Source organism: Mesoplodon densirostris, chromosome 18 (assembly GCF_025265405.1).
Source record: "Mesoplodon densirostris isolate mMesDen1 chromosome 18, mMesDen1 primary haplotype, whole genome shotgun sequence".
NCBI classification, from domain to species: domain Eukaryota; kingdom Metazoa; phylum Chordata; class Mammalia; order Artiodactyla; family Ziphiidae; genus Mesoplodon; species Mesoplodon densirostris.
The window spans coordinates 11,762,019-11,776,227 of NC_082678.1; the positions used below are offsets into that span (position 1 = coordinate 11,762,019).

Below are 14,209 nucleotides of genomic sequence, written 5' to 3' on the forward strand. Positions count from 1 at the left end.
TCAAATTCAAATAAACAGAAAGTAGGATGGCAGTTACCAGGGGCTGGGGGTAGTAGAAAATAGGGAGTTGTTTTTTAATGGAGTTTTGTATGATGAAAAAGGTCTGTAGATCGGTTGCAGAACAATGTGAATATACTTAACACTACTGAGTTGCATGCTTAAAAACAGGATGGTAAATTTTATGTTATGTATACTTTACCTTAATTAAAAATAAAATTAAAAAATTTTTTCACGGGCTTCCCTGGTGGCGCAGTGGTTAAGAGTCCGCCTGCCGATGCAGGGTACACGGGTTTGTGCCCCGGTCCGGGAAGATCCCACATGCCACGGAGCGGCTGGGCCCGTGAGCCATGGCCGCTGAGCCTGTGCGTCCAGAGCCTGTGCTCCGCAACGGGAGAGGCCACAACAGTGAGAGGCCCGCGTACCGCAAAAAAAAAAAAAAAAAATTTTCACCATTCAAAACTTTAGAATGAAATAATGTAATATTTTGAACTACTTATCATGCTGACTAAAACAATTCTATTCAAAAAGCTCACACTGTTGTTTAGTGTTTATAGCACCATGTGGTCATATTCTAAGACAATACTGTAAATGCAAATGTATTCATTTACGCTCCCATACTTTTGGGGGGTGGGGGGAAGCTATTTAGAGCCAAACTCTCTCCAAACCTTAGCCTCAGTCAGTTATGTTTCAAGGAAGCAGCATATCTCAAACAGTTCTGGAGATGGGTCTTGATGAAAGTCTTCACTATAACTCTCCGTTAAAGTTACTATGCCTTGTAAAGATGTTCATAGCTCTCATTAAGATTGAGAAAGCCTCTAATAAGGAAGAGGAAATCAAAAAATAGCTAGAAACAAATGACAACAAAAACACAACAACCCAAAACCTATGGGACACAACAAAGGCAGCTCTAAGGGGGAAGTTTATAGCAATTCAATCTCACCTCAAGAAACAAGAAAAATCTCAAATAAACAATCTAACCTCACACCTAAAGCAACCAGAGAAAGAAGAACAAAGAAAACCCAAAGTCAGTAGAAGGGAAAAAAATCATAAAGATCAGAGCAGAAATAAATGAAATAGAAACGAAGAAAACAGTAACAAAGATCAATAAAATTAAAAGTTGGTTCTTTGAGAAGATAAACAAAATTGATAAACCTTTAGCCAGACTCATCAAGAAAAAAGGGAGAGGATGCAAATCAATAAAATTAGAAATGAAAAAGGAGGAATCACAACTGACACCACAGAAATATAAAGGATTATAAGAGACTACTACAAATAACAATATGCCAATAAAATGGACAACCATGAAGAAATGGACAAATTCTTGGAAAGGTACAATTTTCCAAGACTCAACCAGGAAGAATTAGAAAATATAAACAGACCTATCACAAGTAATGAAATTGAAACTGTAATTAAAAATTTTCCAGCAGGGACTTCCCTGGTGGCACAGTGGTTGAGAGTCCACCTGCCGATGCAGGGGACACGGGTTCGTGCCCCGGTCCGGGAGGATCCCACATGCCCCGGAGCGGCTGGGCCCGTGAGCCATGGCCGCTGAGCCTGCGCGTCCGGAGCCTGTGCTCTGCAACGGGAGAGGCCACAGCAGTGAGAGGCCTGCGTACCGCAAAAAAAAGAAAAAAAAAAAATTTCCAGCAAACAAAAGTCCAAGACCAGATGGCTTCACAGGTGAATTCTATCAAACATTTAGAGAAGAGCTAACACCTATCCTTCTCAAACTCTTCCAAAAAAATTGCAGAGGGAGGAACACTCCCAAATTCGTTCTATGAGGCTACCATCACTCTGATACCAAAACCAGACAAAGATATCACAAAAAAAGAAAATCACAGACCAACATCACTGATGAACATAGATGCAAAAATCCTCAACAAAATACTAGCAAACAGAATCCAACAACACATTAAAAAGATCATACATGATGAACAAGTGGGATTTATCCCAGGAATGCAAGGATTCTTCAATATACACAAATCAATCAACGTGATACACCATATTAACAAATTAAGGAATGAAAACCATATGATCATCTCAGTAGATGCAGAAAAAGCTTTTGACAAAACTCAACACCTATTTATGATAAAAACTCTCCAGTAAATGGGCACAGAGTGAACCTATCTCAACATAATAAAGGCCATATATGACAAACCCACACCAAACATCACTCTCAATGGTGAAAAACTGAAAGCACTTCCACTAAGATCAGGAACAAGACACAGATGTCCACTCTCACTACTATTGTTCAACATAGTTTTGGAAGTCCTAGCCACGGCAATCAGAGAAGAAAAAGAAATAAAAGGAATACAAATTGGAAAAGAAGAAGTAAAACTGTCACTGTTTGCAGAAAAACCTAAAGATGCCACCAGAAAACTACTAGAACTAATCAATGAATTTGGTAAGGTTGCAGGATACAAAATTAATGCACAGAAATCTCTGGCATTCCTATACACTAACAACGAAAAATCAGAAAGAGAAATTAAGGAAACAATCAGATTTACCATCACAACAAAAAGAATAAAATATCTAGGAATAGCCCTACCTAAGGAGGCAAAAGGCCTGTACTCAGAAAACTATAAAACAGCGATGAAAGAAATCAAAGGTGACATAAACAGATGGAAAAATATACCAAGTTCTTGTATTGGAAGAATCAGTATTGTGAAAATGACTATACTACCCAAAGCAATCTACAGATTCAATGCAATCCCTATCAAACTACCAACGGCATTCTTCACAGAATTAGAACAAAAAATTTTACAATTTGTATGGAAACACAAAAGACCCCGAATTGCCAAAGAAATCTTGAGAAAGAAAAATGGAGCTGGAGGAATCAGGCTCCCCGACTTCAAACTATACTACAAAGCTACAGTAATCAAGACAGTATGGTACTGGCACAAAAACAGAAATATAGATCAATGGTACAGGACAGAAAGCCCAGAGATAAACCCACGCACATATGGTCACTTAATTTATGACAAAGGAGGCAAGGATATACAATGGAGAAAGACAGCCTCTTCAATAAGATGCCTGCTGGGAAAACTGGACAGCTACATGTAAAAGAATGAAATTAGAACACTACCTAACACCATACACAAAAATAAACTCCAAATGGATTAAAGACCTAAATGTAAGACTGGACACTATAAAACTCTTAGAGGAAAACATAAGAAAAACACTCTTTTTTTTTTTTTTTTTTTTTTGCGATACACGGGCCTCTCACTGTTGTGGCCTCTCCCGTTGCGGAGCACAGGCTCCAGACGCACAGGCTCAGTGGCCGTGGCCCACGGGCCCAGCCGCTCCGCGGCATGTGGGATCTTCCCAGACCGGGGCATGAACCCGTGTCCCCTGCATCGGCAGGCGTACTCTCAACCACTGCGCCACCAGGGAAGCCCAGGAAAAACACTCTTTGACATAAACCACAGAAAGATCTTTTTTGACCCACCTCTTCAGAGTAATGAAAATAAAAACAAAAATAAACAACTGGGACCTAATTAAACTTAACAGCTTTTGCACAGCAAAGGAAACCATAAAGACGAAAAGACAACCCTCAGAATGGGAGGAAATATTTGTAAACGAAGCAACAGACAAAGGATTAATCTCCAAAATATACGAACAGCTCATGGAGCTCAACATCAAAAAAACAAACAACCCAATTAAAAAATAGGCAGAAGACCTAAACAGACATTTCACCAACAAAGACATACAGATGGCCAAGAGGCACATGAAAAGGTGCTCAACATCACTATTAGAGAAATGCAAATCAAAACTACAGTGAGGTATCACCTCACACCAGTCAGAATGGCCATCATCAATAATAATAAATGCTGGAGAGGGTGTGGAGAAAAGGGAACCCTCTTGCACTGTTGGTGGGAATATAAACTGATACAGCCACTATGGAGAACAGTATGGAGGTTCCTTAAAGAACTAAAAATAAATCTACCATACAACCCAGCAATCCCACTACTGGGCATATATCCTGAGAAAACCATAATTCATAAAGAGTCATGTAACACAATGTTCATTGCAGCACTATTTACAACAGCCAGGACGTGGACTAAGTATCCATCGACAGATGAATGGATGAAGAAGATGTGCCACATATATACAATGGAATATTACTCAGCCATAAAAAGAAATGAAACTGAGTTATTTGTAGTGAGGTGGATGGACCTAGAGTCTATAATACAGAGTGAAGTCAGAAAGAGAAAAACAAATATTGTATATTAACACATATGTGTGTAATCTAGAAAAATGGTACAGAAGAACCTATTTGCAGGGCAGGAGCAGGAATAGAGACACAGACGTAGAGAATGGACATGTGGACGCAGGAGGGGAAGGTGGGACAAACTGGGAGATTAGGTTTGAGATAAATATACTACCATGTGTAAAATAGATAGCTAGTGGGAACCTGCTGTATAGCACAGGGAGCTCAGCTCGGTGCTCTGTGATGACCTAGATGGGTGGGATGGGGGGGTGGTCCAAGAGGGAGGGGATATATGTATACATATAGCCGATTCACTTCATTGTACAGCAGAAACTAACACAACATTGTAAAGCAATTATACTCCAATTTAAAAAAAAAATTTTAAGTAAGAAAATAAATAAATAAACAAAACTCAATCACAGAATATTCCAATGGAAAGGGAAGCTCAGATATCACCTAGTCCTAAGTGAATAAATCAAATAATTTGAAAGTGGAAAAAAAAAAAGGAGAGAGAAAGCCTCTAATAAGGGTTTCTCTCCCCAGCATTGATGAAGGATTCTATTCTATCCAGTCTAAAAATAAGGAACAAATCAATGGCTCCCATCTAATCTGAACTCATAAAAAACAAAACGCCTCAACAGGAAGCCAGTAGCCAACTTCCCTCCCTATCATGAACTCCACGAACCTATCAACCTCAGTGGAGTCAGGGTTAGAATACCAAACATCCATGAAATTTATTTTATTTCTAGTCACTCAAAAAGGTTATCATCATTAATTAGTCCATGAAAAACCAATCAACAATAAATCAGACTGTACCATGAAAAATGAAGAGCTATCCATACTCGTGCTTCTCTTCATAATCGAATGAATATTTTGCCTTTTACTAAAGATTCATGTGGGGAGGAAAAAAAAATGAAGAGCTATTTCAAGACTCAATGTTGGCATTTATTAGCTCAGATATAATAACCTCTCTGAATCTGATAGGTTTGTTTTCTGTGAGTTTTTTGGACTAATTTTCTAATAATAACTGCCCTTGCTACCTCTAGCTGTATTTGAAACAATTCAATCTCGGGGTCCTACAGAGACATAAAAAGAGAAAAGAGCTCCTTTCAGGCCACTCATTTATCAGCAACTCCTCCTCTTGGTCCTTCCACATTAGAACAAATAGTAATGTGGCCCTTATCATTATTATTATCAACATGATTATTATTAATCTCTAACGCATATACTAGATTAGAGGAAGTGCTGAAGGAAGGAAAAAGAGGAGGGAAGCAAGCAACTTTGACTGAAAATTAAACGTGTCTCCAGATGTAGAGAGCACAGGAATACTGCACCTTAAGAGGCAAGCCTGGTTTGGAAGGAACACGCCTCATTTCTCAGGAGCGTCCCTACTCCTTCAAAATCACTGTGAAAACTCTTCATCTTTGTAAGATTTGGCCCGTTAGATATTTGCTGTCTCTGAACAAGCTTGCACTTGGACATATGATGTATGGGCACCGTCTGCTAGCATGGGCTGTGTCGGTCAATAGTCTTAATTCAAAAACATCTCTTGGCAGCGGAAAAGAGTCAAGCCGCATTGTATTGCAGAGGATGTCTTAACACCTCTTATCTGTGCAGTTTTTAATAGCATTTGGTTTTATGAAAAGTAGAGAAGGGCCTCAAGGCTCATTTTTTTCCACCTTGATGCTGCAGAGGAAACGGTGAATCTGGTCGGAAACAACCATAGTAGGAAGTTCTGATTTAGCCTAAAAATCTCAAGTACATCTTAGTAGCCATCCCTTGATTCATTTAAAGTCAATGAAGCATGTGAGAATTGCCAGCAGCCATTCTAATCTGTTAATACTCCACCTCACAAACAAAAATCAATATTGACATTGTAAATAATGAGCTAGTGCTAGGCTTAGTTTCATTTAAAAAGAGAAAAGAAAAAGAAAAGAAAGTACTCTACTACCAGCACAGACAAGCCTCCCAAGGTACTTGGACCTTGACTGGTAGAAACTCGGAACTCCTTTCCCATTAGTTATTAGGTTCCCAGACCCCCGCTCAAAGTCTCTTCCAGCCCAGGAAAACAAGAAAAGGTTTATACTACTAGTACACAACAGCTTCACCCTCTGCAGCCACTGCATGGCCTTTTACCTGCCATGAGGAAGGCCCACCTGGGAAGAGGGCCACATCCCTGAAAGAAAAAGGTGTTCAAAAGCATCAACATGATTAGAATTTTGCTTTATAGATTTCTATAATAATCGATGGTTCCAGTAATGAAATCCAAATACAGTTCACAGTAACTCATTCAAAACCAGGTCATACCTTCAGCACAACCACACGAGGCCTACGGAGGTTTATAAAAGATAACGCCGATGCCATCCACGGGGGGCCAGGGTGGGGGGGTCTCAAGGAGACAACAGATGGATGTCGTATGATGACATCTATATGAAAGTTCAAAACAAAACAAAACAACCCTAAAGTAATGAAAACTCAGGACAGGTATGCCCAAATCAGATGGTGCTTATAGAGTAAAGAAGTCTGGGAAATTTTTTTTTAAGCAGAAAAGTCATGTATGTGACTTACGAGGAAGAAACGTGAACAAAATAATATGGCGGACATGAAATATCAGCGCGAGGAAAGGCACTGAGATGGAAACGAGTCAATCAAGACAGAACAAGAGTCGCTAAAGATTAGGTTAGCTACAGCTGAAGGGCTGTACTGGGGAGCATGGGAGGAAGATTAATATTGGGGTTTAGAGGCAGGGAATCAATTGTTCAAAGACTCTGAAGGCTAAGTGTCTGGATTTATATTTAAATCTTAGGAAACAGAACCACTGTAGGTTCTTGAGAAGTTTGAAACCTGGGTGTAAACAGTTTTGTTCAGGTGAGTGAGTACCTGTTACCTGGGAGACTGTCGTGCTGAAAATCCAGAAGGAGGCTGAGCAGAGGGTAGTGGCTGGGGTCACAAAATAGCACATTTCAAAAGCTCATGGGGTCAAAGGTTAACAAGGGGTGAATCTGAGAAAGAGTAAATGGTGTTCCTTATTCAGTTTTCATTTTTGCAACCATTGATTGATTGATTGATTGATTGATTGCCATGCTGCTTGGCTTGCAGGATTTTACTTCCCTAACCAGGCATTGAACTGAGGCCCTAGTGAAAGCGTGGAGTCCTAACCACTGGACTGCCAGGGAATTCCCACAACAATTTTAAAGTTTGAGATTATTTCCAAATTAAAAACAACATCAACGGGCTTCCCTGGTGGCGCAGTGGTTGAGAGTCCGCCTGCTGATGCAGGGGACACGGGTTCGTGCCCCGATCCGGGAAGATCCCACATGCCGCGGAGAGGCTAGGCCCGTGAGCCATGGCCACTGAGCCTGCGCGTCCGGAGCCTGTGCTCCGCAACGGGAGAGGCCACAGCAGTGAGAGGCCCGCATACCGCAAAAAAAACAAAAAAACAAAAAAACAACATCAACAACAAAGCAGTTTCCTAACCACTGTTTGGCTTTGGGTCAGTTGTCATATATTGCCCCCTCCCACCTCCCACCGGCCCTTCCAGTCAGAGTTGTCAAACTCAGTTACAGGAGGAAGCCAAAGTTTTACTACTCCTTGAATTTTTTTAAACTTTATTTTGAAAGAATTATAGACTCTCAGGAAGTTGCATAAGAGAGGGCCTGTGTACATTTCACCAATCACTCCTTAAATTTTAAAGTCAAACTTCCTTTATTTTTTTAATGTTTTTTTGGCCATGCCACGAGGCATTCAGGATGTTAGCTCCCCGACTAGGCATCGAACCTGAGCCCCCTGCAGTGGAAATGCAGAGTCTTAACCACTGGACTGCCAGGAAAGTCCCTTAAAGTCAAACTTTAAAGTCAAATTCCAAATGGTTAGGAAGTCAAGTTTTAACCACAGACCACCAATTCATCCCTGTAAGAAAAACGTATTCCAATAGGCAGAGTGAAACTTCCACTTATAAGGACTTTCTAATAGTCTTGCTTAAGGTCTTCAATGGTCAACTTTAGGAAGACATCTTCCATAGATACTTCCCAAGTACATGAACAGGCAATTCACCCAAAAGTTCAAATGGCCAATAACAAACGAAAGAGCTCAACTGACTAAATACAACAAAGAATTACGAAACAAATCAATGAGACAATATTGGTCATCAAATTCCATCATTAAAATATAACATGTGATGCTGTCAAGGGCATGTGGAGACAAACCCTCTATTGCAGACAAACCCTCTCTTATGTTGGCACGTAATTAGCAAAAACTTTTCTGAAACCAATTCTGCAGTAACTATTAAGTACCTCGATAATGTTCATACCTATACACACACCAGGCAAAAAGGGCTGGGGGGTATTAATGCTAGTTTTCTCCATATAACAGGCTTATCAGTCATTTTTATTTTCTACTTTTTAGGTATTTCCAAATTCTACTAATTAGGTATTTCCAAATACTTCTGTAATCTGGGGGAAATAATTACATGTAAGTGTATGTCAATTTTAAAAATAAAATAATTATCCTCAGAATATCAAATTGTACCCACACCTTACCCATGAGAAAACTAAGACACAGAAAGATTCATTTTTATAAAATAAGTCACACCGTATGTATGTTGTCATCTGTTTTTATACTCAAGATAACACAGTGAAGTAATCCAGCATCTGGGTATCAGCAAGGCCTTTGGCTTCAGTTCTACCAACTTGGTGGGAGTCTGACCCTCAGGCAAATTATTTACCCTAACCAAGCCTCCCTTTCTCCATCTGTAAAATGGGAATGGCAAAAGACGGTTCAGAAGATTAAATAAAACAATTTAGGTAAAGCACTGAGCATGGTCCCTGGTACAGAGCAAGCATTTACTAAATGTTAACTGTACTTGTAAGTACTTCCTCAAATCAGCAAAGATTCTTTCACACATGACTTTAAATAGCTTTATAAAATGAATATTCTATAATGTAACCATTTCAACACAGGATACTAGGAATTTTTTGCTATTACAAACAATGCTGTAATACATTATGATGCTATTCATAACCTTTGACTGTCTCTCTTATTATTTCCTTAGTAATTATTTTTAGAAGTGGAATTACAGGTTGAATAAGCATATATAAATTTTCACTTCAATTAAAAAAAAACACACAATTTCAAGCTCATTGTAAAAAACTTCAAAAACAGATGTATGGAGAGGAAAAGTGAAAATTTCTCCTGCTCTGCCCCAAATCAACTGTTTAGGATGTATCCTCTGTCCTTCTGTATGCATTTATAAATATACACAAACACACAAAGCTGTTTTTGTTTTTAGTCTTAAATGTAATCCTACTATGCATATTGCTTTCCTGTTTGTTTTTCACTTATTATTTTCTGGACCCCTTCCTATGCCAATACATACAAATCTACAGGCATACACACTTTTTCTACCTAGTACAGATATACCATCATCCACTTAATCATTCTTTTATTGATAAAAATTTGAGTTCTTTCCAGTTTTCAAACTAGAAAAATGCTGCCTTGAAAAGCCTTCTATATAGATCTTGTGTACAGAGCAAGTCTTTTATAAAGTGCCCACCTTGAACCCTTGTCAAGAATGAACATTGTTTTTAATTATTGTCCATCTGATGGGTGGGAAAAAGGCATCTCAATACTTTGATATCATTTCATGTTTTGTCCCCCATCTGTTTCTCTTGTATTAACTGGTCACTCATGTTTCTTGCCCAAGGGTTTTTCTTATTCACTTTATGTATCATGGATAATCAACAGTTTGTCTACTGTATGTGCTGAAAATATTTTTCCCCATCTCTGACTTTTTTTTTTTTTTTTTTTTTTTTTTTGCGATATGTGGGCCTCTCACTGTTGTGGCCTCCCCCTTCGCGGAGCACAGGCTCCGGATGCGCAGGCCCAGCGGCCATGGCTCACGGGCCCAGCCGCTCCGCGGCATATGGGATCCTCCCAGACCGGGGCACGAACCCGTATCCCCTGCATCGGCAGGCGGACTCTTAACCACTGCGCCACCAGGGAGGCCCTCCCATCTCTGACTTTTTACCATTATGGGTTTTTTTTTTTTAACATACAAAGTTTTATATTTTTAGGTGTTGAATCTCTCAATCTTTTTCTTTGTAGTTGCTGGGTTTTTACTTCCTGAGGAAGCCTTCCTCATTCTATCAGCCTAAAAGCATTACTCTCTGAAATCATTTTAGAAAACACTGACAATAACATATGTAACACACATAACGTTCTCTGTTCCCTATACAAGAATCAAACTTTTAACTTTGGAAAAACTGACTTGATATGGACAATCATATTTTCTAGCTATAATAAATAGTAAAGTATTTGAACTTTTCCCCCTCCAAATCATACTAGTAAACTAGAAAACCTAGTTTACATATCTGAATCCACTCATATCTATTAACCATTCAGCTTCTCCTGTGCAAAAAGTATTTTGGATTAATTCTTCATAAATTGAAAAAATTCTCTGAGAACTTAAAGAATAGGCTTTCTTTTTCAGTGAGAAACAATACTTTTCATATATGCATCAGTAGACTTAACCTTGATATAGGGCAGTAAAATCTGATTAAATGTATACTTAATGTCAGAATTTTATTTACAGGTAAGGAATCTGAGGTCCAAAGAAGACAATTTTTAAAAAATCAAGTTGGAGAAGTCTATGTGTGTAAGTGTGTGTAGGGCAGAACAGTGGGAGTGAGAGAAAGGAAGTGATGGGGAAGAGGTGAGAGAGGGGGCATGAAGGAGGGCTTCCCAGAGGCGGTGTGTGTGCTGGCCCTTGGAGATTTGACAAGCTGACTGCAGAGACCCAGGGTGGAGAGTACATTCCAAGTGAAGGACAGAGCATGAGTAAAGGGAAGGAGGCAAGAAACCCAAGGCCACGTTCGACGCCTGCAAGAAGGCCTAGAGATACCGGGCTCCTGGCAGAGGTCCCAGATGGCCATCTATCCACACTGTGGTTCCCTCTGAAGAGAACCACTTGCCCACAGGTCCCATGGATGAGATTTCCCCCATCCCACTCCATCACCACTGAAGATTGTGACAGGGAAGGACCTGGAGGGCAGCCCCGTGATATGACCCGGCCCCGAAGTCCCACCCAAGTGTGAGATTTTGACAACTGTTCAGTTGGTAGTGGAATCAGTCACTGAAAACACAAACCAAGGGAAGCCATGAGGCAGCAGGGGCAGGAGCTCCAAGGAGGACCAAGACCCTCAGATGCCAGTGACAGGGTTCACCCGCTTCACCTCTCCTAACCTTGGGTTCTTTCATTGTAATGGGGGAGGGGGTCCTCCACTGTCTTCAAGGAATTTTCCAGAAAGCTCTAAATTCTATAATTCTGTGAGTCCTACTTAGAGTCCTACTTTTCCATTCTGCACCAGAGCTATTCTTGGCAAGTGCTCAAGTCAAGCAAAGGAAACAGAGTACACTTGAACTAATGTGCCTAAGGCAATTAAGTCAAAATATTTTTCTAATAATATTGTAACAGTTCATCCCACATTAACAAACACTTCTAGACCTTCTGGACTTGTCTTGCTTAGCCCAGCTGTAGAAACATCCTTTACCTCTAGTTATAGGTGGAAAGTGGGCTGAGTCAGCTAAGAATGAGACGCAAATTATCAGCACTTGCAAGTGCCATGGCAAGAGATGACATTTGTCCATCCGACTTCCGCCAGACTCTACAAGAGGGCTGCCTCTGCGCTGGCTGTGATAAGGACAGGCTTTCTACCCCAACGCTTCCTTCGTTCTTACTCTGCACCAACATCCCTCCAAGCACAACCTCTTGGCTTCACCCTCTCGTGGATTCACACCACACCAGCTCCACATTCCCACCGCCCTCACTTCTACAGTGCCCTGCAGAGCCCCCCAGGGACACAACTCCCCGCCCTCTCACAAAAAACCATCTGCCTCCTACTCTGCCTGGCTTTTTTTTTTTTTTTAATGGAGAGGAGATCATGGTAAGAGAAGGGCTGGCCTGTTTTCAAGACCAAACCATCATCTGTACCACCCTCTCTAAGTCATTAGCACTATTATCTACTGCCTTTGAGACATCCGTATGTGGGTGTGAGCCACTCCCACTGCCAGGGATCTTCATCCCAACCAGGGAGGGTATGGGGGGAGAGGGTTGGGTACAGGTTGCTGCAGACCCCAGCCAGGAGGTGGCTGTAGCATGCAGACCTGGTCCATGTCCTCGCTGTTTCCAGGAAATTCCTGAATTCGCATACTGACTTCCTAGTCAGATCCCCCACTGGTGTGATTCTAGGTCTTGTCTCTCATCTAGGCCTCCAATTTTGTCTCCCTCCTTTCTCCCTCTAAGCACATGGCCTTGCCTCTATTCACCAGGAAGGTGGAATGAGTTGCTATCTTGTCTCCCATATCCATCTATATACACCAATCACTACTCCCATTCTTTGGCTAGAAATTCTTCCACCCACTCCTCTCTATTCTCCACCCACACACAGACTCTATCCAGGCCCGAAGAGGTCTACTTCTAAACCCAAGAGACCCATCTCATTCCTGTCCACCCCATCCTGACCCCACTCACTCCCTCTCATCCATCAAGGGACCTCTGCTCTCCCAAACACCAAGGCCCCACAACCAAAAGAGTCTTCTGACACTCTCTTCTTGATCCTCCGAACCTCTTTAGTTCTCCAAGCCCTGTTGACTCACACCTCACACCTCAGCATTTCTTTCTGACTTTACCCCTTGCCCTCGTCTCCAGCCCACATGGCATTCTGCTGCCAGGCTAGCCTTCTTTAAATACTACTCTCATCATGTCACCATTTTGCTCAAAAACCTATCATGTTCTTGTGTCTCATCGAACCTCCTTGGCCTTCAGGGCCCAATACAACCCAGCCCCTCTATCTACTCACCCTCATTTTCAGTTACGCTAAAGTGTTCCCAATATTCTGGCTGGGTGTGACGAGCTACTGGCTCATGTGAAAACCATCCTCCTTCCCACCTCCCTGTACTGAAAATTCCTTCCCTGCTCTCCTCTGCCTTGTCAAATCCTAGCATCCTCCATGAAGGCAGCGACGCTTGAACTGAACCCCCCAGGCCTTCCTTCTAGACAAATCCAGCCCCTCGGGTGACTTACAATATTTACACCACACAAATAACCAAAGGAAGTAAATCCTCAACCAGGAGTAGACTGAGTTCCCAGAGTTCATCAGTAAGCCAACTGTCTGAAATTCAAACTCCATTTATCCTGAAGGAAAATAAATGGGAAATAGGTTCCTAGGCTCACAAAACTTATGCAATCCACAATGTAACAGCTATGGTACAAGTGTACTTTTCCAACTACACAGAACCACTCTTTATAACACGCTCAAAAGAAAAACACATTCTGATTTCAGTTAATGTCAGGACCCTAGAATGAGGGCCACACTCCAGAAAAAGACAATTCTAGAGACTAGGAAGCCAAAGGCCCAGGGGATAAATCCAGACACTTTTCACCCATCTGCCCCAACCAGACTTCTAGAGTCTGAACTCCAGTTTCCAATCCAGCCCACGGACGTGAGTCTGATTTAATTCACGTGTAAAATTTTCTCATTCAACAGAAGCAAGCCCCTGGAAAAGTGCGGAGGAATTGGGTCTGCCTGCTCCCAGACTCACAGGAGCCCAGGTAGCAGTCACAGGAAACACCCCTTCCCGGGACGGTTCCAGGCTGCAGAGAGACTGCTGCAATGACTTCTAAGCATTGCCACAGAGAAAGGCATCGGGGAGAACATGGGAAATTCTTTACTGTGTCCAGAGAATGGAGCGGGGCACACAGGTCTAATTTTAGCACCCACAGGAATTTGGTGCCCACTCTCCAGTGGGGACTAGGTTCTAGGGTCAGGGAAAACAGCTATCTATAGCCAAAATCACCCTTGAGAATCTCCTGAGTCTCCCACAAAGTACTGTACACATGCTTCAGGCGACCTCATGTAGTCATTGTTGTACCCACTCAAGTTTCAGAAACGTCAAGGCTGACTGAAGGATGGAACTAAAGGAAAGGCTGAACGTGGGCTGGCC

General features: G+C 41.5%; 1 protein-coding gene and 1 pseudogene across 1 annotated transcript in view; one reads left to right on the forward strand and one right to left on the reverse strand.

Moving 5' to 3' along the window:
- The window catches only part of TEX2 (testis expressed 2), a 110,707-nt gene that overhangs the window by 66,920 nt on the left and 29,578 nt on the right, over window positions 1-14,209 (reverse strand). The window lies entirely within an intron of this gene.
- LOC132479411 (U5 spliceosomal RNA) lies at window positions 5,050-5,174 on the forward strand (annotated as a pseudogene).